At 46.9% G+C, this 24,116-nt stretch overlaps 1 pseudogene; it reads left to right on the plus strand.

Moving 5' to 3' along the window:
* Positions 1 to 1,361: 1,361 nt before the first annotated feature.
* Positions 1,362 to 17,089, plus strand: LOC101759335 (annotated as a pseudogene).
* Positions 17,090 to 24,116: the final 7,027 nt, after the last annotated feature.

Raw genomic sequence — 24,116 nt, forward strand, 5'->3', positions numbered from 1 at the left:
ATGAACCTATCAAATTATAAACTAGATACATGTTTTTTTGCTATGCATCTATGGGAGCGGATTCTTAGAGAGAAGTGATTTTGTGGCTGAAAGTGATTATCTTTGATTCTCTAGCATAAACTTTTAAAATTAGGATGGAGAATCACTTCATAAACTATACCCTATCAACTTCTAACACCAATCGTAATGCAAATCTAAGGGTACGATGAAATTGGAATCTAGTATCTTCAACCCAGATCCCCAAATCCAGAAATCCCTTTCCCTAGGACGATTGGGGAAAGTAGTGGCACAAAACAGGGGACTGACCTCACCGGAGCTCCTCTTCGTCCTCCCTTCATCGCTAGGCCCACTAGTATTCGCCATTCCTATCATGGACGATTGCAGATCTGCGAACCAACGCTAGCTCTAGTCTTTGCCACAACCAATAGGAGCACGATGCTGGCAAGTCTCTTGCAGTAGTGTACACCATGTCAAGAAATGAGAAATATACCCCATGCTTGGGCCTGCAACTGGCATGTGGACCACACTTATTAGAACCAAAATATATAAATTGTGTCCTTTCAAAAAAAACATACATAGTTCATGTCTCAGTGGTAAAGCTATTTCAACACTTTCAAGAGGTCAAAGGTTCGAGCCTTGCTATCAACACTATTTCCTTTTTATTTTACCGTCCTATTTATCAGCTTAAACGTACATGTGGTACCCTGGTTGGTTTATGACGTTTTTGTGGACCTTATATAGTCACAAAACCACCATTTCATAAGGAGTGACGATTTCTTTTTGGCTACAGTGGCACATTTTATGACATTCCATTACTTTGTCACTAAATTTGCTCGGATGTCAAACTTTATGATGTTTTCATCCAGAAACATCATAGATCTATGACAAGAACAAATGTGTCATAAAATTTTCGTCATAAATCAACACACTTCTTGTAGTGATATTTCTAGGGCTTAACTTGTTGTTTGCTTGGTGATGCAATATAATTATGTCCCCACTGTGTTCACAAACCCATGATTCCATTCTAGCAGGGATCTAAGGAGAAGACTTGCAAGAAAACAAACAAACAAAGTTCAAATAGCACTCCTCCTGCGATCAGGTTTCGGTCTCGTAAGAGGGTTTATGCAGAACAACCACCTAATAGAGCTACAAGGGCAAAGAAAAGCATTGCCCAGCCTGATGCAATTCTGACACCTCCATCCCAGCCTCATGATGGCACCCAAGCTGCCATGGAAGGCTAGTTCTACTACCATGTTTCTTATTGTCAATTTTGCTTTGATTACATGATGACTACACGCTGACTTGTTTACATTTTTTAGATGACGGGCCTGCCCAGCTTGATGGCAACAGCCACATGACCAATGGAGGTGATGCCATTCCACGGCCTGATGGGCGTAACAATATGGCTAATGAAGGTGATAGTTTCTTACTATCATTCTATTAGCTTTGGTTCACATGATGAATACATTCTTACTGTGTGCCATTTTTAGATGGTTCTACCTAGCATGATGACAACATCATGGGTGATGGACCTGATTGCATTACTCATCCTGGTGGCCACAACCAGATGACCACCAAAGGTGAGAGTTTGTTCATTTATTTACCATATTGCATATTGCCTCGTCAGATTGGTTGCTGAATGCAACTGGTTTCTTTGATTGAACTATCAACTTGCATCAATGTTTGCTTCAACTTACTAATTGCAACTTCAATGTGCATTTATATTTAGGAGAGGAGCGATGGGACCGAGGAGTCAATATGGGATATGGTCTCCAGAGGTTGACCCGAGCTTGGGGTGCCAAAATGCCAGTGGTCATCACTGAAGGGAATATAAGACCCATGGTGGCTCTGGTTGCTGCAAAGTATGCAACTGAATGCAACATTGCAGTTAGGAATCATATTCCTGTGCTCACTCACTAGAAGGAATACAAGAAACAACCTGCGCTATTAAATCTATTTTTGGGAAGACTTTGTGTAAGTACCTTTCCCCATTTATAGAGTTCTTGGGAGTTTTAGATCATAAGCATGAACGGATTCTGTACTACAATTTTATTGTCAGGAACCATGTGCCATATGTTACTAGCATCTTATATGGTTGCTTTCACTAGAATCTGGGCAAATATAAAAGTAACTATAGTTTGTTTTTGTCACTGCATTTTAGATAAAAGCCACAATACTGAACTAGTATATTTTTCTTGCAACTTTAAAAACTCCCAGATAATGTGGCTTGCTAAAACAGTTACAACCAGCTTATCATTTTCTCATATATAAATTTCTTATACTTGTTTTTCCATCTCAATAGGCAAAGTTTGACATCAACACATGTGATGCAATAGTTAAAAAGGGTTGTATGGAGATGATGAAATATGTAGTTCGCCAACAGAGATACTGGCTGAAGCATGAATTCTTTGATCCTTTCCCTCTACATTTGGTTAGGAAAACTTCTCGTATCAAATCAACAGTAATGAACAATGGATGGATCTTGTGGAATCATGGAAGACTCCCAAGAAGATGGTACTTCTTTTCCGAAAAACCAAACTCGAGCCTTGTACATGCTAATTTTGCAAGTGGCTTACATGTATTGTCCTTGATGTAGGGGGCATGTCAAAAGAACAAAGACCATCGAGGAAATGTAAAGTTCCATCAAATTAACCACTGGTTGCAGCAGCTACCCAGTTCTTGTAGAAAATTTGGTAAGATTGTCATGTCGATATGCAGTCCATTTGTTATCCTACTGTCTCGTATATAGCTTACAACTCTCTTCCTGTACTGTCATAATTCACTTGTCATACTATGTGGTTCTGTTGGTGCTAGAAATCGGTCAACCGAATCCCCAGCGTCTGACACACGACCCGGGAGAATCTGCTTAACTCCTGTTCGGGTGATCGCCCTGGTGCGGTTCGCACGGCGTGCCAGCCAATCTGACCTGTTGATTGGCAAGGAAGAATACGTGTCAGATTCAGAGGTCGCGATCGGCTAAATTTCCGATCTCGAGAGAGCTTATCAGCGAATCGGCCGATTTGCCGTAATAAAGAAATCGGCTGTGAAGTAACCGATTACTGTAGCAACGTAGACAAAAAACTACTGGAGTAATCAACACAATGCTACAAGAACAACACCAGGAATAGATCTAATCGGCTATGTATAAAATAAGCAGTTTAAATGACTAAATATGAGAAAAGCCGATGTTGCCGATTCCTAGCTGGATAACTGATGATAAAACTAGAATAAAAGGTAAAACCTATAATTCTAGTAAATATCGATAACTAGTGAATAAATCTAAACGAAACGACAGCGATGCGCCCGAAAGTTAAAGCTTAGAATTTACTCGATAAACGGAACTTACAAGATCGGCCAGAGATCAAGTTGATGCAGCCCCGCCAACCCGTATGAACTCGTGAAAAAGAAGAAAGTATTTGGCGAAGTCGCCTGCTTGAAAGTAAATACGAGGAAATAGTAATTTGTTGTATTGAGTAGTTGATGATTACAGATCTACAAATGTGGCTATTTATAGCCCCGTACAGACGACTCCTTATCTGACTAGAACTCTATCCCTAATTCAAATAGAAAACGAATATTTACAAGTACGACTCGTACTAGGTTGGTTATTATACGCTTCATGGGCTGATTCCCTCTTCATCCTTATGATCCTTTCCAAGCCCATACCGGCCCAATTATTCCAACCTCCCAATCGGCCGATCTCCTTATCGGCAAAGGATAACCGATCGGGAACCAAGCGCGTCCGATCCAAAACCCCAAGGGTCAAGTGAGGCAGAATTCTAAAGATTTATCGGCCGATCCTGGGCTGTAGCACCAACCAACCGATCTTTAACTGTAGCGCCACTCGGCCGATTTCCAACTGTCACCCCTGCACCCTGCTGTACCCTCTCATTTTTTCTTCTCCTGACGCCGATTTTACTTGTGCCGAAATCTGGCGTCAACACATGCCCCCCAGTTTCGGAGTAAAACATAGTCTTTACTTCGAAATTCTTTTCAACTTCCCCTCCGAAACAACCGCAATGAAAATATCCTTCCGTTTCGCGGTCTTCAACCTGATGATTGCAATCTTTTCAAAACGGGCGCCCACGACAACTACTACTCCCGAAAAACTCGAAACGCCGACGCGGTTAAAATTCCATTTTTACCCTTCATCAGGCACCCTTTAAATATCAGTACACCCCGCACCTCCTTTTCGAGCTCACGTGCTTCTTCCTCAGCGCGCGCGCCTTCTTCTTCCCACAGCACTTTCCCTTAGCTCCAAAGCTTTCTGGCACCATCTTCCTGTCACTTCTCCTCCTCCCCTCCAATGACGGCACCTTCAGGCAACTCACCCGCGCGCGCTGCTCCAGAAATGGCGCCTCCGGCGGAAGTAGCGACAGTGGTGGCTCCGTCGTCGGAAGAAGGAGCTTCATCGGAGATCCCAATGGCGATCCCAATAGCGGCCTCATCCTCCGCAACTGCACCGGCGGTCACGCCGACTACAAGGAACTTCATCCCAGAGGTTATTACCGAATCCTTCCTCTATCGGCAATGCATTTACTTTAGATCTATTTCTTACTTTTGCACCCCCTTTCCTTTTTTAGGCGGTTAGACATCGCATCACTATCCATCTAACGGGAAATCCCGGCCTTATCTGTCTTGGACCCATGGGGAACCCAGATCCAACCGAGCTCATCAATTTGGAAACCCATAGAATCCCCTTCAAACAATCCACCATGGACCTGGATCACTAGCTAGGCACCTTTAGGTCTTGGCCGAATGAAACCCCTGGTTGGAGGGAGTGGTACCAACGGATAGCCGAACCGAAGAGGGTCCAATGGGACGAACTCAAAATCGGCCAATGCATCAACCTATCTTTGTCCCAGATGGAGCGAAATGAACCATTGGTGATAGCAGCCTCTTACTTTTGGTCTGATGCCCTCAATGCATTCTTGTTTGGACATGGACCTATGACCCCCACACTGGCCGATGTGGTTCTGCTGACCGGCCTAGACATCTCCTCCCCGGACGCACCTTTCCGCCTCTTAGCCGCAACATCGCATCAGCTGGACACGAAGGGAATCGGCGGGTGGAAAGGATTCATCAGATGCAACAAAAGGGCCGGGTCTATTAAGAACAGGGAGCACACGGCCTTCCTAATGATGTGGTTGGAAAAACATTTCTTTTGCGGGAGAGCAGCCGGCCCATCAACCAATACCCAGGCCTTAGCCGAAGCACTGTCAGTAGGAACTCCTGTTCCTCTCGGAAAACACTTGCTAGGAGCGGCATACCACATGCTTCATCAAATCGGCATCAAACTTTCCAAGGGGGAGCCGATTGGAAATCCAGGCGGACCCTGGTGGTTCATCAATTTGTGGCTGAACCTGTATATGAGCAAGATCTCTCAGCAGAGGGTGGAACACATGACGTTCCCTAACATTGAATCGGCAGAAGACCCCACTGCTCGACGCCGATGCACATCTTTTGGTGAAGCGGCATCAGCCTTCCCCGGTTGCCTGTACTCTGCTACGAAAGTGGCCGAGTACTTCCGATGCTTTTACAACGGTTTCAATGAAGATGCAACCGTCTGGTTTCCTTATCGACGAGATGACCCAATCTTCGAACTCCCAACTTGCTTCGACTCGACCACTGGCCGATTCGACGAGGAGCTCACCGATGAGTTAATCAAACCGGGAATCCTGCCAGCCAACTTCTTTTCAGGGAAAGATGCTCCTACATATGAGTTCTACAATCCCTCTGCTGCAGCACGTCAACTCGGCATGGGTCAACTGCCGATTCAAGTGTATTTTGCTGGCTGAGCCAAATTCAGAGATGGGCTCACAATAGGTCTGGACTACAGTCGGCTTCGAGACCGGATCCCAGACTCCACCACTATTGACTTGAACAACTGGATAGTGGCTCCCTTCGCTGTCCAGCCTTTCAAGCTTTGGTGGGCCGAATGGAAACAATTCCTTTTCTGCAACTCCGCATCGGCATACTGCAATCTCCTGGACCCAACCAACATTGACCCGAACGCCGAGGTATTTTTCCTTAGCCGATTTTTATTCTTTTATCAACGCAGCTGAACACTAACGTTTTGCTATTGCTTCAGTCCGAGAACCGTGTCCCCCCAACACACAGCCGGAGTGGTTGGCTAATAGAAGATCATCATCCATACACCACTTTTCCTCTTATCGGCTATGACGCCCCTTCCGTGGACGTAATTGCCGGCCGATCGAAGCAAGCGCAGAAAAAGGTCACCAAGAAGACCAGTCGTCGAGTCCGAGCCCGTATAGAATCGGCGGATCCTCCCACGATCGTATCAGCAGAGACTTCGGCCGCACCACCTCTTCCAGCTGCCAGAGACGTCGACACTCAAGTTGTCGCGCAAGCTGGGGCAGCCGTTGCGTCACTACTGTTAGAGGCCGTGCAGGTAAACTTATATTTAACCCTTCCGATTGTTGTCTCGATATTAATCCTTCTTATCTTAGACTGCACAGATTACCCCTATGGACACACAACAATCGGCAGCAACCCAATCGGCCATCGACGCGCCCCCGCTTCCATCCGTTGAGGTATAACACTATCTCACCGATTCCCCTAGTATCTGAATAATGTGCTTATTCAACCTTCTGACACAGGTCATCGGCATGCCAAGCGCTTCCCAACCACTGGTCCCCTCTCGGGAAGCTGGTCCAAGCACAGCACCAATCATTGTGGAGTCTTCTTCCTCTGATGAACCCATGGCACCAGACCCTGAACCAAGGATAACAGCTTCCCAAATGTAGCTTGAGGAAATCCGATTCAAAGAGGTAAGAAATCTTTCAACTTTATTTAGCCGATTTGCTATCACCATCAACCGATTTATTTTTCTTCTTTATTATTTCCAGGAACAGGACACCCCTGACAACAGCCTCTTCTCTTTTGCGATCGCCCTATCTGAAGACGAAGAAGTCGCCTCCCGCCAGGTCACCTTGAGCTCCATCCCCGACGACGTCCGAGCTAAACTTGCCAGCATCCGATCCCTTCTTCAAGGAGACATCGGCCGATTGGTAGAAGATGCCTCGCCGATTCGGCAGCTCTTTGGTGACGTCAGCGGACGAGTGCCGGAAGAAGCGGAGGAAGCCTTGGCGCCGGCCGCATACATCGAGTCGATGAGGATCCCGGTCTTCAGAACCCTTCGTCACATGGCCGATCGCGCCAAGTTGGCCAAAACTCGTGAAGAAGAGGATGCGTATAAACGTCAGGCCCAAGAGGTGCACCAACGCATTCATTTTCTGGAGGACTCCCGCCCAGGGATCGTCGGCGAGATAGATCGTCTCAAACGCCGAAGGGCAGAGCTCACCAAGGAGATGGAACAGGTGACCAAGGCGATAAATGCTGAAGAGAAAAGGCTCCAAGAACTCCCTTCTGTCATCGCCGATCTAAAACAGGAGAGGCAGCATTTGGCCCATGAAGCCCTAAAACTCCACCGCAGTGCATCAGAAGTCCCCGGATCGGCGGATGATGACCAACGGATTTTGGACTCTGCCGATCAGATCCGGCGTCGAGCGATTGCGGCTATCGATGCCCTTCTGGGTAATCTGTAAAAGTACTGACTATTTTGTACGAACCTTTAATGACTGCTTTGACCGTCCTTCGTGACGCCTCTTTTATTCATTTCCTTTCTTACTTCTGACGGGACGCACCTTTACCAAATATCTACGCCTCTTTTTCTTATAAATACCGGCCTAGACCCTCCTTCCGAGAGTACCAGTTTGGCTCGGCTTTATTTTCTCAACCTGCTCTCGTCGGCGCGTCCTTTAGTTATGTCTTCATCATCTTCCTCTTCCTCTGTCAACCAGGTGAAACTCTGGCCTTGATCCTTCTTCTCTATTTAACTCTTTTGAAGGGGATCACCTTTTTAATCGTTCTTTCCTTCAGCCACGGCGTCTTAGCCCCGAACTTGAACGCGCCATCGAGCTCATGCACTCTGATGAACCGTTGTCGTCAGAGGACAAGGATTTAATCAGGGCTCATCGTGATGAACTTCAAGAACATGCCCCTGCTGACATCCGTCGGATCTAGGACTTTCTGGACGGCCACGCCCACCGGTGACCTCAAGCCGATAGAAGCCATCCGCTTCCTCCACGAGTCACCCTTGAAGATGCGGCAGGAGGAACATCGCGCCCGGCCATGGACCGGAGCCACCCTCTCCCCCGTCAAGTCGAAGCGGAGGCTTCGATGAAAGAGATAGAAGAAGAGTACATCCGTCTTATGATAGAGTTAGGTCGGACTGAGAGAGAGCGTAAGAAAAAGAATGGTTAATTATTATTTTTTTTGTTCTAAGGGTGACTTGTACCTTGTCGGCCGTGTAACCCACCGTCCGTACCGAATGAATACATCGGCCGATTTGGACGATTACATGTTTTTTCTAGACGAACCGTTTTGTATCGGCTGTGTGCCGTTGTATTGTGGTCAATCCTTTATGCTCCAACCCATATACTAGGATGGTATCTTTTCAAGTATCTTCCGTTCAGAGCCCTAGTAAACTCTTCTCCCTCGATTGTTTCCAAGATATAAGCATTTCCTAGAGCACATCTGCCGATTTTATACGGCCCTTCCCATGTAGGGGACCACTTTCCGAATTTATGATCTTTCGACCCAATCGGCAACACTAACTTCCAAACTAGGTCCCCAGGGGAGAATTGTTTGACTTTGACCTTCTTATCGTACCACCTGGCTACTTTCTTCTTGTTTTCCTCAATGCTTATCAAAGCTCTCAACCACTGGCCAGCCAAGTCATCAAGTTCCCTTTTCATAAGTAACGAGTAGTCGTCGGCCGTTAACTGGTCCTGGAGCGAAATGCGCCTCGACCCCACCCTTGATTCCCATGGTAGTACTGCATCGTGACCGTACACCAACTGATAAGGGGATAACTTGGTGGCCCCATGGCAAGCCATCCTGTATGCCCATAGGGCTTCAGTTAGACATAGATGCCATTTTTTCGGCAGCTCCTCTATCTTCCTTTCGATTAACTTAATTATCCCTTTGTTGGAGGATTCGGCCTAGCCGTTAGCTTGGGCGTAATATGGAGAGGAGTTTAATAATTTGATTCCCATATCGGCTGTGAATTCCTCGAATTCCCCTGACGTGAACATTGTTCCCTGATCGGTTGTAATAGTCTGGGGAATGCTGAATCGGTAGACGATATGGTCCCTTACGAAGTCGGCCATGGTAGCTGATGTCACAGCTCTTAACGGAATTGCTTCCACCCATTTGGTAAAGTAATCGGTAGCCACCAGAATAAATTTGTGCCCTTTGCTTGATGGAGGGTAAATTTGGCCGATAAGGTCTATTCCCCATCCTCTGAACGGCCATGGCTTGATAATGGGGTTCATGGCCGATGCGGGCGCACGTTGGACATTCCCGAATTTCTGACAATCCTGGCACCCCTTATAATATTTGAAGCAATCTTCGAGGATCGTCGGCCAATAATACCCATTATTTCTGATCATCCATTTCATCTTATGGGCCGATTGATGGGCTCCACACACCCCTTCATGGATTTCTCCCATCAGAGTCTTGGCCTCCTCTGTTCCCAGACATTTGAGCAGGACGCCGTCAATCGTTCGGTAGAATAAGTCGTCTTCAAGCAGTACGTATTTAGTAGCATGGAAACGCACCCGTCGATCCACTTTCTTAGACGAATCTTTCAAGTAGTCGGCAATTTCTTTTCGGCAGTCATCGGCCGCGAGTTCCAGAGCCATAGCGCCTAGAATTGGCCGATATCCAGATGCGTGCTGGGCGAGTTTGTTAGCATCCTCGTTGTGATCCCTTGGGATGTGCTCGATTACTGCCGATTTAAATTCTTTTAAGAGCTGCAGGCAATCTTCGTAATAAATTCTCAATACATCGTCCTTGCATTCGGACCTCCCTGTTAATTGATCCACAATAAGCATGGAATCTCCGAAGACTTCAATAGAATCGGCCTTGACTTCTCTTAGTAGTTGCAATCCCTTCAATACAGCCCGGTATTCTTCTTGATTGTTAGTGGCGGTGGCTTCTATCAGCAGAGAAAAATCATAACTTGCCCCCCGAGGCGATATGAGGACGATGCCGATTCCTGATCTGACCCCACATGACGATCCATCAAAGTATAAAGTCCAAGGTACCGGTTCCACGAAGGTGGTCTTTGGCCCGCAGTGTTGGGTGACAAAATCGGCCATGACCTGACCCTTGACGGCTTTAGCCGACTCATACCGTAGGTCAAACTCTGACAAAGCTAAGATCCATTTGCCGATTCGTCCTTTCAAGATCGACAATGACAGCATGTATTTTACTATGTCATCTTTGCATACGACTACACATTCCGCCGACAGTAAATAGTGCCTGAGTTTGGTGCATGAGAAGTAAAGACATAGGCACAACCGCTCCACTGGAGGATATCTTGTTTCGGCGTCCAGAAGTCTTCTACTGACATAATAAATTACTCGTTCCTTTCCTTCGAATTCCTGAACTAGAGCCGACCCAATAGCCTTTTCATCGGCTGATAAGTATAGTTTAAATGGCTTACCAGTTTGAGGAGGAACCAATACCGGTGGTGAGACCAAGTACTGCTTGATATCTTCCAATGCCTTGCGTTGCTCCTCCCCCCATATGAACTCCTGGTCGGGCTTCAACTTTAATAGTGGTGTGAAAGCCTGGATTCGCCCAGATAGATTAGATATGAATCTTCTGATGAAATTCACCTTGCCGATTAAAGACTGCAATTCAGTTTTATTCTGCGGGGCCACGACTTTGTTGATAGCCGCTATGGTCTTCCGATTGATTTCTATTCCCCGCTCGTGCACCATGAATCCTAAGAACTGTTCGGCGGACACGCCGAAGGCACATTTATTCGGGTTCATTTTCAGCCCATGTTTTTTAGTGCATTCCAGCACTTTTCGCAAATCGGCTAGATGCTCTTCGTGTCCTTTGGACTTGACTACGACGTCGTCGATGTAGATTTCTACCAGTATGCCGATGAGTTTGTGAAATATGTAGTTCATGGCTCTCTGATACGTGGCGTCGGCGTTTTTCAAGCCAAAAGTCATCACCACCCACTCGAATAAACCAAGGTGGCCCGGGCATCTGAAGGCCGTTTTGGGTATGTCCTCTTCGGCCATAAGTATTTGATTGTACCCAGCGTTTCCATCCATGAAGCTAATAATCTTGTGTCCCACGGCAGCGTCTATCAGCACATCGGCCGTTGGCATGGGGTACCCGTCCATCGGTGTGGCCTGATTAAGATTCCTGAAATCAACGCACACGTGTAGCTTTCCGTTCTTCTTGTACACTGGTACAATGTTGGAGATCCACTCGGCATAACGGCATTGCCGAATAAATTTTGCTTCGATTAGCCGAGTTATTTCGGCTTTTATGTCCGGTAGAATTTTAGGATTGCACCGTCGTGCAGGCTGTTGGTACGGCCGATACCCTGGTTTTATGGGTAGCCGATGTTCAACATTAGATCGATCTAATCCGGGCATCTCATGATACTCCCAAGCAAAACAATCCTTAAATTCTCTTAACAAATTTGTCAGTTTACATTTGTATTCTGAGTCTAAATTTGCACTAATATAAGTCGGCCTTGGCTTGGTGCCATCGCCTAAGTCTATCATCTCTAATGAATCGGCCGACGTGAACCCGTGCCCTAGCTTCCCATCTTCTCGGGCGAACTGATCCATTTAATCTGAATCTTCGGAGCCGACTGCTCGGATCGGCTGTAGGCCAAAATCGGACACCTTCAGGAAGTCGGTATCCCATACTCTACTGGATATGCACTGCTGCGTGTCGGCTGCCGCGATGCTGTATGCGGAATCGGCGTTGACTACCTCGATGTTGTCGCCGACCCATTGTACAAGACATTGATGCATTGTCGATGGGATGCAGCAATTTGCGTGTATCCAATCCCGGCCGAGTAGCATGTTGTAGGACCCCTTGCCATTAATAATAAAGAAGGTAGTGGGAAGGGTCTTACTGCCGATGGTGAGGTCGACGCAGAGGGCGCCGCGAGCAGGGGATACGTTTCCCTCGAAGTCTTTGAGCATCATGTCTATCTTGGTCAAGTCATCATCGCTTTTCCCAAGCTTCCGGAGCACGGCATATGGCATGATGTTGACTGCAGCTCCTCCGTCTACCATTAATCTGGTGAGGGGGCGGCCGTTGACATGCCCTTTGAGGAACAATGCTTTCAGGTGTTGCCGTTTGTCGTCTTCGGGCTTCTCGAACGTGGCTATCATTGGCTCCAAAGCCAATTGCGCCATCTGTTCTTCTATCGCCGACATATCCTGTCGGTCGGCAGGAGTCATAAATTCCATCGGCAGTATGAAAACCATACCGATGTCGGCTGCCGATTCATCGCCCGCCGATTTGTCGCCTCCTCTGTCGTTTCTTTTAGGGCGCCACACCTGAGACCTGCCTTCCCTCTTGTCCGACGTGCACTGTTGTTCTTCCTCCTGCTGTTCCCACTGGCGGAGACGTTGGATCCTTCGTTTTTGAGATTTGGTCAATCCGTCGGGACACCACCTGGGGTTTACTGGTTTGGTTCTTGGCCTGGCGCGTTCCCATTTCGGCTCACGTCCTAAAGAGTTTTCGTCTGTCACTCGAGCATTGGCCATCTCTTCAAGCCGACTGTGGACGTTAGCCCTGTTTTCTGGCCGGTCATGTCGATCAAGCCTGCCCCCCGGCCTATCATGGCGTTTGTCTTCCAACCGGTCATATCGGTCACTTCTGCCCCCAGCCGATCACGCACGGGTGGGCGCCGGTCGTCTTGGTCGCGCCAGTTCCTGCTGATCGGTTCTGGTCTCCCGTCTCTGGAGCGAGACCTGTTGAACGGTCGATTGTTACGATACGGGCCGTTGCATTCCGGGCAATTATCGTCCAAAGGTAGCCTGAGGTTGCTTTCCCAACAGTGGATGAAGAACGGGCACCTCCAGTGATCTTCGTGTCGCCGCATCGCTTCTTCCCGGGATCTTGAGCGTTCATGTTGACGCTGATATTTTTGGAGCAGGAATTGGGAAGTAATGCGTGGCTCACTTGATTCGCCATCGTCATCCTCCATCCGCCGCTTCCCCTTGACGTCTTCAGGCGTCGCTTGATTTTTGGGGTCTACGGCACCACTCTTTTTAGCCGATTCGGACGTTAGCACCTTTGTCTGGAGCGAATTCTTCCCTGTGTCAACCATGTTGGTGGGGAAGGGGTGCTGGTCGATCTTCATCGGCTTGGCTGATTTTGTTGGCACTTCAAATTTAAGTCTGCCCTGCTCAATGGCCGACTGTATCTGCTGTCGGAAGATTTTGCACTCGTTAGTGTCATGGGATGTAGCGTTGTGCCACTTGCAATATTTCATCTTCTTTAGTTGTTCAGCAGAAGGTATCATATGATATGGCGAGAGCTTGATCTGTCCTTCCTGGAGGAGAAGGTCGAAGATTTTACCGGCCTTCGATGTGTCAAAGCCGAACGTTTCAGGCTCTTTCTTGCCGAACGGGCATGATATCGGCTTTTTTCCCTTGACCCACTCTGCAAGACCAACCTCAGCATCTTCTTCGGCTTCAACCTCTTCCAGGAATGCAACCTTCTTCTGGAAGTTCCTCCGTGGATCGAAAGAACGTACCTCCTGTCCAGACAATCGGTGGACAATTTGGCTTAAGCTCTCAAACTCCTGTGAGGCGTATTTTTCCTTGATGTGGGGCAGGAGACCTTGAAAGGCTATATCAGCCAGTTGTGCATCGTTTAGAGCCAAAGAGTAGCATTTGTTCCTGATTTCCCGAAACCTCTGTACATATGAGGATATCGGCTCGTCGCTTCTCTGCTTGAGGCTGGTCAAATCGGACAGCTTCATCTCATGCACCCCGGCGTAGAAGTATTTATGAAACTGTCTGTCCAAATCGGCCCAGGTAATAATCGAGTTGGGCGGTAAAGTTGTGAACCACTGGAAGGCCGACCCAGACAAGGATGATGAGAATAGCCGCACCCGTAGAGCGTCTTGCGCAGCTGCCTCTCCGCATTGGATGATGAATCTATTCATGTATTCCACGGTTGAAGTGTCATCCATCCCCGAGAACTTGGTGAAGTCAGGAACTTTATACCGATGGGGAAACGGTAGTAGGTCGTACGTAGATGGGTACGGTGTCCTGTAAGTGTAAGTTTGTACTTTCAGCTTCAAGCCGAATTGTTCCTGAATCACTTCTGCTATACGCGCCGACCAGTCCGGCTGTTGCGGGTAAACTGTTGGCTGAGGGACTGGCACGTGCTGGTATATCGGAGGCGGGATGGCTTGATGCTGAGTGAAAGTATGTGGCATCTGATGCGTTATAGCCGGTTGTGTATTCAGGGTCGGCTGTTTGAATGAGCCACTTGTCTCATCGTACAGTACGAGCTCTGCTGCTTTGCTCATTTCTGGTGCGACGTGCTGGAACGGCGGCATAGTTGGCTGAGTGGTTGCCTGGAAAGATGCTTGGAATTGGGGACTTCCCTGACTGGGCGATTGATCCTGAACGGCCGTAGCTGATGGTGCCCCCCAATACGGTGGGTTAGCCGGAGGGGACGGCGCAGAGGACAGCTGAACGGAGTGTGGCTGGAGGTGTTGTGTACCATTATACCCCATAGGAATTGATGATGAGGAAGCGCCTGAACCCCCAATAGGAAATTGGATCGGCTGAGAAGCCGAATTCAGGTAACCCTGGTTGGGTGGAATCGGCTGAGTATATGCCGGTCCCTTGTATCCTTGAGGTACCCCGCTAGCCATGGAGCTGATGACGGCATTGTACACCGTATTTGCAAGCACCGGGGATTGATCAATGAAGGCGTGATAAACGAACTGTTGCACCATCTCAGCCATCTTGTCCGAGTCCTCGGTGATTGTGATCTGGCGGGGAGTTGGAAACGGAGACTTTTTGATAGTCTCCCCGCTTCTGGTACGACTGAAAGATTGCAGGCAAGCTTTCCGGTATTGTGCCGTATGCTTTTCTAGTTCTTCCTTCTGGTCGTCCCTGAGATCTGCCTCTGTCACTTCGATGACGTTATCTTCGGAGACTTCAGCAGCTTTCGACATGGTGGCGGTCGTATCTGTCCCACCGAGCGTGCCAAAAGTGTGTTGGCGCTAGAAATCGGTCAACCGAATCCCCAGCGTCTGACACACGACCCGGGAGAATCTGCTTAACTCCTGTTCGGGTGATCGCCCTGGTGCGGTTCGCGCGGCGTGCCAGCCAATCTGACCTGTTGATTGGCAAGGAAGAATACGTGTCAAATTCAGAGGTCGCGATCGGCTAAATTTCCGATCTCGAGAGAGCTTATCAGCGAATCGGCCGATTTGCCGTAATAAAGAAATCGGCTGTGAAGTAACCGATTACTGTAGCAACGTAGACAAAAAACTATTGGAGTAATCAACACAATGCTACAAGAACAACACCAGGAATAGATCTAATCGGCTATGTATAAAATAAGCAGTTTAAATGACTAAATATGAGAAAAGCCGATGTTCCTGATTCCTAGCTGGATAACTGATGATAAAACTAGAATAAAAGGTAAAACCTATAATTCTAGTAAATATCGATAACTAGTGAATAAATCTAAACGAAACGACAGCGATGCGCCCGAAAGTTAAAGCTTAGAATTTACTCGATAAACGGAACTTACAAGATTTGCCGGAGATCAAGTTGATGCAGCCCCGCCAACCCGTATGAACTCGTGAAAAAGAAGAAAGTATTTGGCGAAGTCGTCTGCTTAAAAGTAAATACGAGGAAATAGTAATTTGTTGTATTGAGTAGTTGATGATTACAGATCTACAAAGGTGGCTATTTATAGCCCCGTACAGACGACTCCTTATCTGACTAGAACTCTATCCCTAATTCAAATAGAAAATGAATATTTACAAGTACGACTCGTACTAGGTTGGTTATTATACGCTTCATGGGCTGATTCCCTCTTCATCCTTATGATCCTTTCCAAGCCCATACCAGCCCAATTATTCCAACCTCCCAATCGGCCGATCTCCTTATCGGCAAAGGGTAACCGATCGGGAACCAAGCGCGTCCGATCCAAAACCCCAAGGGTCAAGTGAGGCAGAATTCTAAAGATTTATCGGTCGATCCTGGACTGTAGCATTGGCCGATCCTGGGCTGTAGCACCAACCAACCGATCTTTAACTGTAGCGCCACTCGGCCGATTTCCAACTGTCACCCCTGCACCCTGCTGTACCCTCTCATTTTTTCTTCTCCTGACACCGATTTTACTTGTGCCGAAATCTGGCGTCAACAGGTTCATAACAAATATTTTCACTTCCTGGAAATAAATGTCAATATCTAGTAGTGTTTTTGACTGCATATCCATTTTGTTGAATTGAACAGCATGTTGTTCAGTCATGTGTTAGCAAATGATATTTCTAGTTCCATAAGTTGCTAAGGTTAGTTTGTTCACATAATTATGTACAACAGCAGTTCTTACATAGTTGTGTACAATATCAGTTCTTGCTGCACCAATATAAATGTCTACTTGTTGTTTCTTCAATTTTTTGATATATTGCTCCATATAAATGTTATTTTCAAGAACATGATGCATTTGATTTGTTCAAGATGTGCCACTACAGCAAGGAAAAGAAAGGATACACGCCAACTGTACAATTAGCTATTGTAAGACATCTTTCTAATGGTGCTCTTTAGATATGCTTATTTTCAACTATCTTATGATCCTGAACCATGTTTGCTGCTTGTTTGCTTGCTAGACTGAAATGGAAAACCAGCTGTCTACACTAATAGAAGGTGAACCACCCAAGTCTGCAACTAAAGTTGTAGCTGATGTGCTTGATAAGAACACAAAGAAGAATCAGTTCCTTCAAAATGTGAGCATCCAGACTGCGCAGCGTATGTTCGATCTACAGAATGTTGAAGCTAAACTGGAAGTGGAGAAGAGGGCAAATGCTGAACTTCGATCGATTGTCAACAAACAGCGCGAGCAAATGGCTGATTTGTCAAAGCAAGTGCAGGAAACAGAACAAGCAAGGATCAAAAACCAAGAGGAGAATAAGAAGAAGCAAGCTGAGTTGGAGGCGAAACTTGAGCTTCTGCTAGGTCAAAATCGAGCAAGCTAAGTGACATGGTGGTATGTTACCTTTTGGTGGAACTTAACTTTTGCAGGAACCAAACTTTGCAGCAGCAACTTATCTATTCTGTCTTGACATGTCTTTTGATGTTTCTAGTGCTATAGTGGTGGATATGTTGTTTTGATGTTTCTGGTGGCAAATGGTGGATGTTGATGCTAGATGAACAAAAATGTATGTGATCTGTTGTTTTGATGTCCTGTTGAATATAAACATGATTCATGTCATGCTATTTTTTGGCTGGAATTGCTTTGTGATTTCTAGGCTTTTCTTGCTACTTTGATAAATTGGCTGAAAAATGGGGCAAACCTGTTGGGCTGAATTTTATATGGGTTGTGTATATATTGCTAAATGAGCTGGAAATTAATGAATTGGGCCTGTTAACAAATAGCACATGGTGGTGACATCATCATTGCCACATCATCTTCCACCTTGTTGCCACGTCATCTGCCACATCATCATTGATATCCACATCATCAGCCACATCCTCACCCACGTCAGCAGCCATGTTACCCTCCATGTCAGCTATGAGTGACGTGGCAATCAAATCTGTGACGTTTATTTTCGTCACAGATGATGGGCTTGGGTTGGGTTGCGCGGGCCTGAGACCATTCTATGACGGTTTAAAAACATCATGGATTACGTTAATCGGTGACCATTACGCCGAAACGTCACGCAGGTTAATCTATGATGATCAATACACGACGTTATCAAAAAATCATCATGGATGTTGTTTTATGATGATTTTTCCACTACTAGAGAAAATGCCTCTACTACCGGTTGGGAACCCCTCTCTAGTACCGGTTGTGCAACCGGTACTAATAATTCGGTACTAGAGGGGGTTGAGATAACCGGTACTAAAAGGGTATTAAAATTAAAAACAAATAAAATCCCCCTGCCGGCCCCACCCTCCGCCGTCGTGGGCCCCCGCCGCCCGCCTCCGCTCGGCCCCTCCGCCCGAGCCCTCCCCCCTTCCCCAATCGCCAGCCCCCACCGACCACACCACCCCTCCGCCTGAGCCCCCCGCCGCCGCCCGAGACCGCGTCCTCCCACCGTCGCATCCACCAGCGCCGTCGCCGCTCGCTGCAGCCACCAGCATTGCCACCACCCACCAGCCCGTGCGCTGTCGCTGCTCCTCGCCCCGTTGCCACTCCTCACTGCCTCGAGTGTGGGGCGAGCGAAGGGGGGAGGGGAGGGGCAGCGGGAGAGGATGCATTGGCGGAAGAGGGAGATAGGGAGGAGGACGGTGGAGGGAGGAGAGGGAGATGGAGATGGGAGCGTCGAGGGAGAGGGAGCCCGGGGAGAGGATAAGGCCACACGTGCAGATTGATGGATAAGGCCGCGCGGTGGGAAACCTTTAGTACCGGGTGTAGGTTTCACCCGGTACTAAAGGTGACCCTTTAGTCCCAGGTGGAGCCTCCACCTGGTACTAATGTGCCTTAGGGCCTTTAGTACCGGGTGGAGGTTCTACCCGGTACTAAAGGTCACCGTTTAGTACTAGGTAGAGTCCCCACCCGGTACTAAAGGGGGTCATGGGGACCTCCTCGGGGACTATCCTTTAAGCCTGATACTTAATGCTAACATTAGTGCCGGGTCCAAATTAAACCGGTACTGAGGTCGTGGACGAGAGGTAATTTTTCTAGTAGTGTTCGATGATTTGTGATGAAATTTGACCGTCATGGATTACAATATTTTTTTTAGTGCCGCTATGTAACGTACGTAGCCATGTAGGGGGGACGCTTTGCTTCCCTGGCGGTTTTTGCCGTGAGCTTGTTCGTGCACGCGTCCGGCTGTACTTGCTCACCAGCGTCTTCGGTGGAGACTGGAGAGAGAGAGAGAGTAGTTTCAACCTTGTCACCTTCGTTGCCTCTGTTCATTGCATAGGTCGTTTTCGATCGGGAGACGCCGGATGCGTACGAGACAATGCAAGCAGCTTTGCTGGTGAGGTGAGGTGTATCGGAGGAGGGAGTCGCTGCCAGGGAGAAGCATTCACCATTACGGCAGGCACGTACACGTACGTGTCGGGGGATGATCGAGCGGCCAACGCCCGTGCCAGCTGAGACTCCGGCCGGACTGTCACTTGCAGCATCATTTTATATAACAAGTACACTGACAGCGTGTACGTTATAGCTGAGGGGTGTTTGCTTGATACTAATTAATTATAAGTATTAAACATAGTCTAATTACGAAACTAATTGTACAGATGGAGTCTAATTCGCGAGACGAATCTATTAAATCTAATTAGTCCATGATTTGATAATGTGGTGCTACAGCAACCATTCGCTAATGATGGATTAATTAATCTTAATATATTCGTCTCTTGAATTAGACTCCATCGGTGCAATTAGTTTTGTAACTAGCTCATGTTTAGTCCTCCTAATTAGCATCCGATCATCCGATGTGATCCTGCTAAAGTTTCACCTCGTATCCAAATACCCCTAGGTCTCACTGGCAAAAAGGAATCGCCGATAATTCATCGTCTCGATTGTCCGAGACTAGGGGCGGAGCCAGGATCTGCTCAAAGGGTGCTGTCACTCTTAAACTTAAGCTAGGCTTACGTTTTACTCCCTCCGTCCTAAATTATTTGACTTTTCTAGATACATAGGTTTTGACATGCACCTAAATATATATTATGTCTAATGGGTGCTGTCACTCTTAAACTTAAGCTAGGCATATATTTTACTCCCTCCGTCCTAAATTACTATTTGTTTTGGCTTTTCTAAATACATAGCCTTTGACATGCACCTAGATATATATTATGTCTAGATATACAGTAAAAGTTATGTACGTGGAGAAACCAAAATGAATAGTAATTTAGAGTATATGCAAAAATTGAAGACTAAAAGACTAATGCTACATGCATTTGCGTGGCCCAGCACCCCAGCACGTGTCCGAGACGTACGATGAACTGGCGAGATCGCTAACCTCGTGCATCCATGCACGCAGCATCTGCCTGCCGTACCTTAGGAACATGCACGCACCCGCCAGGCGGCAGGCCCATGACGCTCTGATCCCAAACATCTCTTCGTTGGGTCCGTTACCTGAGGCGTAAATTGCCGTGGACGCGTCGCTCTCCGTGCGCGTACAAAACTCCGAGGTGTGCACAATGTTACACATACTATGATCTATGGATGGACACATAATAAGATCCACACATAACCTTTAAAGGTGCGCGAAAAGGTGACAAACATGAATGGATCATCGGAAAGCACCGATAATGTAGATGCTGCAAAGGCACGACTTGCAATTCCAATAGCCGATCATATGATACATGTTCCTGCTTACCCTTATCCGTGCGTCCATTTGATGTTCCTCTTATTTCTTTCTTTTCTTCGATCTATACTCTCCTTTGGAGCGAGGGCCAGTACATTATTTATTCAGACTGCCTTGGGGATCTGAATCCATCCATGGTTGGGACTCCGAAACAACTGTACCGCGTGACAGCCAGCATGATATATGCCAACCTGATCCGGTCATGAGCCATATGAACTTCGATCGAGGCGTTTCTCAAGCTCATGCAGCTCCCTGCAACTTGACCACGGAAATATTATTGTAACTCTCGAGCAAATTGCTTGCTACTAGCTAGATTCAGTCTCCTCACGTTAACTTCTCGATCGGCTGTCCAGGTGAGCTGAACCCATGATCCAAATATAGGAGTAGTACCTTTTTCTAGCACAACAACCAAGGAACCATTTGATGACAAGTCTCAAACGATCAACAATCAACAAATGGTTATTGCTTCTAAATTTAAAACAATCTAATGAAGCCATTAGCATGATGTTGTAGACTCAAATATTACCTTCCCCGGTTGCTTTGCGACACACTTGTCATTGAAGAGATGATCAATTCCAAGAAGAGGGCAAATGATCTGATCGAAAAGGCAGCCGTAAAACTCCATCCTGGACTAGGTGGGGCATGCAGCGCATGAACGACGACTCAATCGATCGACCCGTTCTCACACGTATGAAACAACGTGTCGCGGTCTGGGGGCCGGGCCGTGCCTTTTCGCGATGTGCCGATGTCCCAGAGTGCAATGAACTTGGCTGATGAACGAACGCGGTAGTTTCAGGCCGTGTGTGGTTCTTGAGTTCATGCATCTTAATTGTTGACTGCTATGGACAGTTTGAAACGTACTGCATTTGGTTGGACTTTTTCTCGTTCGCGCGCGCACTCTGTCTGTCGTTGTATTGTACAGAGGTCGTTCTCGATGCCGGGAATGTGCAAGACAACTTTTTTTACTCTTCAGCGTCGTGAGGAAACATCAACCATCTAAAAGCGGCACGTACTGTGGCAGCATTGCAGAGGCACGCAACTTGCCGTAGCAGCGTAGCTGGTCTTCGATCTTGTTCTAATTCCTTCCTTGGTTCCTTCTCACCCCTAACTCGATCGCGCCCATGCTTCCAATTGGCTTTTATTCGTACCCTTTTTTTTAATCGCCACTCCATGGATTTGCAGTACTAAAATAGTACCATGAGGATGACCAACATGCATGCCTCCTGAATCCTGATGATGATCCAGTCCCCGAACAATGAATCCAGCTGCAACTTGTCCAAAGAAAAAACATAGAACTTGCTCAGAAAGGCCGGCGGCTCCATCATCTTCTACCGGCGCCGTGCCGGCCTGTAATTCCCCCCCTGCTGCTGCTACCATGCCGGCTTGTTTGCACTCTCAAATTCTCGAGCCCTTGCCCAATTCTCTGGGTGGACTCCGAACCCAATGCAATGCCAAGCTGCAGCCAGCAAGAGGCAACAAGAAGTGAAGCATGCAGCCGAGAAATCGCGTCTTGGCCACTATTTCTCGCTCGGCGCACGCGTGCAGGCGGCCGGTACGGTGCATCCAGCCAGGAGAGCGATGAACTTGGCGTCGTCTTGGCTGCGGCTTCCGGGTGGTTTCTGCCGTCTGCGTTTCTTTCTTCGTCTCGATCAGCGGCAGGTCTGATCTGGTGCATATATAGTTTTGACGTCGACTGCGGCACTTCATTATTTGGAGCTTTATTTGATCCTTCTCAGCTTCTTCGATCGTGCATCAAGTGCATGTATAGGTCGATCGTTTTCGGTGCCGGATACGTACGAGAAAGCAATTTAGGTGCATGCATGTGTATGTGTAGGTTACCATACTGTGAGTGGATGTATATACGGTGGACTCACCTTCGTCACGGATGACGGCGGAGTAGTGGGCACCATTTGTAAAACTAGAGGGCAAGAGTGCACGCAAAACTTTGGTTGGATGCAAAGTGTGAGGTTTTTTTCTTTGAGAATACTACAAATTTGAGGTTTAATACTACTTGTCTTTTCAAGACTATTTGGGTCGTAGCTTCTCCTAGACTCACTTAGTCGAGGGCGACCTGTAGTTGTAAAAGCTTGAATTCATGGGTACGGTAGTACTACATGTACATATATATGCCATACATAAACTTAATTAGTAATAATATAATAATAGGTTAATGATCAGCAAGAGCTGTCGAGGGTGCATGGGGGCTCAAGCCCCCCCCCCCCCCCCCCCCCCTCAAACAATGGAGGATGAAAAGGAGTGAGGAAGAGGAAGAATTAAAGGAATAATAGTAAGGGAGAAGAGTCACCCTATGCTCCAATTTCGGATCTGTGACTAATGAGCAGATAAGAAGAGAAAACTGTACTTACATTGTGCTAGCAATGTGAGGAATCCAAGGATTTGGATAAATAATATGGCCATCTTGCATATCAGAACGCAACTGCCACTGTCCCTCATGATATGTTGGATCTTAATCTACATCTTTTGTATAAGCATTATCCTCACAGCCCATATAAAAAGATAGGTAAAATCTTTTGTGTGACATTATCAGACAAATTAACAAAGATGAAGATTTCAAGGATCACATATTGGTATGGATATCTCATTTTCAGATGGCCTAATCAAAATCTTGTGGGTATTATCCAAATTAATTAATATTTTTGATAAGTCAAATTAATTGATTGGATTTGAAAGATCATCTTTTTAGATGGCCTACGCAACGTCTTGAGTCTAATTTAGGGCCGGGGCTCCCAACATCTAAATTTCCATCCATCCAATTTTGAGATAAATAAACTGGTATAAAAGAATTCAGGTGGCAGGAAGGCCTTGAAACACATGATTATTCTTTACTTGAAACACAACGAGTTGGAAAAATAAAAAATCCACGATGTGGATGCCACATAGATGCCAAGTAGCTAGGTAGATTAACACTGAATGCAAAAGTTTGGACAATAAGTGAACTGCTTGGTAAGTTTGTAGATCAACGAGTTTAGGAAGGAACTGCTACTGTATTTCATTCTTCATTGTAGTCTCTCATCGCCTGCGTACTTACACACTACAAGAGCAATAGCAACGACCAATTAACCAGGGCGTGCGAGACTGAACAAGTCCCGGAGATCAGCACCGATCGAGGAGAGAACCGGCCGTGTGGACCGTGGAGTCATGCCGACGACGTCCTATCTCATAATCCGACGATTTGATATCTTCCCAGAGTGGCGTCGTCCACTTGGAATATTATTGCCTATTCTTCGATCAGATCAGCAAAGAGGAGCGAGAGACATGCAGATGAATGGTGCATGCATCGATCATTCATCCAAAATCGCTGTGTAGATGCGTCATGGAATGGATCGATCGCCTGTAGCTGATTCTGTTTGCTCTGCAAACATTGGCACAACTTGTAACTGATGATGACACTACTGTTCTTCCTAGCGACCATGCGTCCACTTGGTCTCCTTCTCATAGTCTCTGTCGTCCATCCCCTCCTTTCTTGGATAAGGACCTGGCCTTTGGGGAGCTGCATGCATCAATGGGTTAGCTTTTGTCCTAGAAAGACAATTTCTTTCTGAATATATACACCATGATGCATCATGATGACCAACGACATGCCAACAGATAGACCCAGTAGTGAGCAAGGAATCTATTATCTTTATACAATAGTGTTAAAAGACGCTACCATATTCGACGAGAAGGTCTAGAAATTCTCACATTAATCAAAAAAAAGAGAAGGATTTGCACCATTGGATTCTAT

This window comes from Setaria italica, chromosome IV (genome assembly GCF_000263155.2).
Source record: "Setaria italica strain Yugu1 chromosome IV, Setaria_italica_v2.0, whole genome shotgun sequence".
NCBI classification, from domain to species: domain Eukaryota; kingdom Viridiplantae; phylum Streptophyta; class Magnoliopsida; order Poales; family Poaceae; genus Setaria; species Setaria italica.